This window comes from Odocoileus virginianus, chromosome 20 (assembly GCF_023699985.2).
Source record: "Odocoileus virginianus isolate 20LAN1187 ecotype Illinois chromosome 20, Ovbor_1.2, whole genome shotgun sequence".
In the NCBI taxonomy this organism is placed as follows: domain Eukaryota; kingdom Metazoa; phylum Chordata; class Mammalia; order Artiodactyla; family Cervidae; genus Odocoileus; species Odocoileus virginianus.
In genome coordinates, this window is record NC_069693.1 from 55,015,106 (window position 1) to 55,018,962 (window position 3,857).

The following is a 3,857-nucleotide window of genomic DNA, read 5'->3' on the forward strand; positions in this document are numbered from 1 at the left end:
TCAGTCCCTCCAATGAACACCCAGGACTGATCTCCTTTAGGAGGGACTGGTTGGATCTCCTTGCAGGCCAAGGGACTCTCAGAGTCTTCTCCAACACCACAGTTCAAAAGCATCAATTCTTTGGCACTCAGCTTTCTTTATAGTCCAACTCTCACATTCATACATGATTACTGAAAAACCATAGCCTTGACTAGGCGGACCTTTGTTGACAAAGTAATGTCTCTTCAGTTCAGTTTAGTCGCTCAGTCATGTCCGACTCTTTGCGACCCCATGAATCGCAGCACACCAGGCCTTCCTGTCCATCACCAACTCCCAGAGTTTACTCAAATTCATGCCCATTGAGTCGGTGATGCCATCCAGCCATCTCATCCTCTGTCATCCCCTTCTCCTCCTGCCCCCAATCCCTCCCAGCATCAGGGTCTTTTCCAATGAGTCAACTCTTCGCATGAGGTGGCCAAAGTCCTGGAGTTTCAGCTTCAGCATCAGTCCTTCCAATGAACACCCAGGACTGATCTCCTTTAGGATGGACTGGTTGGATCTCCTTGCAGTCCAAGGGACTCTCAAGAGTCTTCTCCAACACCACAGTTCAAAAGCATCAATTCTTCTGCACTCAGCTTTCTTCACAGTCCAACTCTCACATCCATACATGACTACTGGAAAAACCATAGCCTTGACCAGACGGACCTTTGTTGGCAAAGAAATGTCTCCGCTTTTTAATATGCTGTCTAGGTTGGTCATAACTTTCCTTCCAAGGAGTAAGCATCTTTTTTTTTTTTTTTTTTTTTTTGCAGGACAATTAATTTATTGAGAGTGAGGCAGTGGGGAAGGTCAGGGAACAGCCTCTCTTGCCCACATGCTCCAGGGCTTCTTTCTCCCCAGCAGCACCCTTGAAAAGCCAAGGTTGGCAGGAGCTGAGGGGAGTGAATTTAGAGAAGTGGGGCTCAGGGGAGCCAGAGAGAAGGAGGGATTGGAGGGTGGGTGGAGCTTGTGGGGTAAAAGGTGAGGCACAGAGGGAGGGGGCAAATAAACAGCCTCAGGGTTTATAGGTCTGTGGGTGTAAAGGGGGGTGGGGGGCTTGAGGGGAGGTCAAAGGTGGAGAGGTCAGGGGTGAAGGAGGGATCATGGAATTAAAGGTGGGACTTGTGGGGTCGGAAGTGAAGCAGGGCTCACGGGGTGGGTATTCAACGTGGGAGAGGTCAAGGGCGGTGATAAAGTGCGGTCGAGGGTCAACGGCTGGCCAGGGGAAGAGGTGCAAGGTTGTAGGGTCAGAGGCGAGTCAGGCTGAGAGGTGAAGCGGGGCTTCTCTGCGGTCAAAGGTTAGCCTCTTAGTAGGGTGCGGAGGTGAAGTGATGGAGGCGCCCTAGGCCACCTCCTCCTCAGCCTCCTCCTCGAACTCGCCCTCCTCGGCCGTGGCGTCCTGGTACTGCTGGTACTCGGACACCAGGTCGTTCATGTTGCTCTCGGCCTCGGTGAACTCCATCTCGTCCATGCCCTCGCCCGTGTACCAGTGCAGGAAGGCCTTGCGCCGGAACATGGCCGTGAACTGCTCCGAGATGCGCTTGAACAGCTCCTGGATGGCCGTGCTGTTGCCAATGAAGGTGGCGGCCATCTTCAGGCCGCGGGGCGGGATGTCGCACACGGCCGTCTTCACGTTGTTGGGGATCCACTCCACGAAGTAGCTGCTGTTCTTGCTCTGCACGCTCAGCATCTGCTCATCCACCTCCTTCATGGACATGCGGCCCCGGAAGACGGCGGCCACGGTCAGGTAGCGGCCGTGGCGTGGGTCGCACGCGGCCATCATGTTCTTGGCATCGAACATCTGCTGGGTCAGCTCGGGGACGGTCAGTGCCCTGTACTGCTGGCTGCCCCGGCTGGTCAGTGGGGCGAAGCCGGGCATGAAGAAGTGCAGGCGTGGGAAGGGCACCATGTTCACAGCCAGCTTGCGCAGGTCGGCGTTGAGCTGGCCCGGGAAGCGCAGGCAGGTGGTGACCCCGCTCATGGTGGCCGACACCAGGTGGTTGAGGTCCCCGTAGGTGGGGGTGGTCAGTTTCAGGGTGCGGAAGCAGATGTCATACAGCGCCTCGTTGTCGATGCAGTAGGTCTCGTCAGTGTTCTCCACCAGCTGGTGCACGGACAGGGTGGCGTTGTAGGGCTCCACCACCGTGTCTGACACCTTGGGTGACGGCACCACGCTGAAGGTGTTCATGATGCGGTCGGGGAACTCCTCGCAGATCTTGCTGATGAGGAGGGTCCCCATTCCAGACCCTGTACCCCCGCCCAGCGAGTGGGTCAGCTGGAAGCCCTGCAGGCAGTCACAACTCTCAGCTTCCTTCCGAACCACGTCCAGGACGGCATCCACCAGTTCGGCACCCTCTGTGTAGTGGCCTTTGGCCCAGTTGTTGCCGGCTCCAGACTGGCCAAACACAAAATTGTCAGGACGAAAGATCTGGCCGAAGGGGCCAGAGCGGACAGAGTCCATGGTGCCCGGCTCAAGGTCCACCAGGACAGCTCTGGGCACGTAATTTCCTCCAGTGGCCTCATTGTAGTACACGTTGATTCTCTCCAGCTGGAGGTCACTGTCCCCGTGGTATGTGCCCGTGGGATCAATGCCATGCTCATCACTGATCACCTCCTAAAACTTGGCTCTGATCTGGTTGCCACACTGGCCGGCCTGCAGGTGCACAATCTCCCGCATGGCGGTGGCGCTAATGCTGGACGCGGCGGCGCTGGTGCTGATGCTGCGAACTGTGGTGGCGAAGGCGGCGGCGAAGCACCAGGAGTAAGCATCTTTTAACTTCATGGCTGCACTCACCATTTGCAGTGATTTGGGAGCCCCCAAAAATAATGTGTCTTATCCTCCAATTAAAAAAAAATATTACTGTCCTGCTGCTGCTAAGTCGCTTCTGTCGTGTCCAACTCTGTGCGACCCCATCCCTGGGATTCTCCAGGCAAGAACACTGGATTGGGTTGCCATTTCCTTCTCCAATGCATGAAAGTGAAAGTGAAGTCGCTCAGTCATGTCCAACTGTTAGCGACCCCATGGACTGCAGCCTACCAGGCTCCTCCGTCCATGGGATTTTCCAGACAAGAGTACAGGAGTGGGATGCCATTGCCTTCTCCAAATTACTTGTCCTAGAAGCTCTGAATTTTCTTTTCCAGGCTAGAAAGTTTCACCCCATTATGCTCATGAAAAACAACCAATGGAAGTTTTTATTCAAAAATTATTGTGGACATGTGTCCATCTGTTAAAAAAATTACAAGAAAATTACATTGGTGGGAACAGTGGTGTAAAATTTCATAAGCTGCTTTTGTAGTATATTTGAAAGTAGATGAAAGTCAACTAGCAGTGGAATAAAAGCATGGTGGGTCATGATCAATACTCATCATCTTACAGAGCCTGTGCACGCACTGTATTATGGTGTATTCATATCATCCGCCCCACAAGAATTGAAAAATCATTAGCCCACAAAAATTCCATTTGTCCGCAGTGTCTGCACTCATTTTTCCTTCTTCTCCACCCAATCATCAGTGGCTGCATCTTTTCCTTCTTATCAGGATCTACCTGATAGATAGATCAGGATTGATCTATCTATCTCAGACTGGATTTTTTTAAAAAAAAAAAAAAGGAGGCTTGCAAATACCTGAAGGCTTCATGAGCTGGATGGCTTCTTACCTCCGGTCCCCCGAGACTGCATCTTTGCCCCAAATTTCCTTGGCTTCCACCCCCACCCCCAAAGGCAGCAAAAGGAAACAATAGCTGTCAGCCCCGCCAAGCTGTGTGTTTCTGAGATGCAGCTGAATAATCAATTACTGGGTGAGTGTATCTGAGTTTTCCCTGGCTGCCTTCCACGTGCCTT

General features: G+C 53.0%; 1 pseudogene; it reads right to left on the reverse strand.

Annotated features, from left to right (window-relative positions):
* Positions 1-1,052: 1,052 nt before the first annotated feature.
* Positions 1,053-2,769, reverse strand: LOC139029958 (tubulin beta-4A chain pseudogene; annotated as a pseudogene).
* Positions 2,770-3,857: the final 1,088 nt, after the last annotated feature.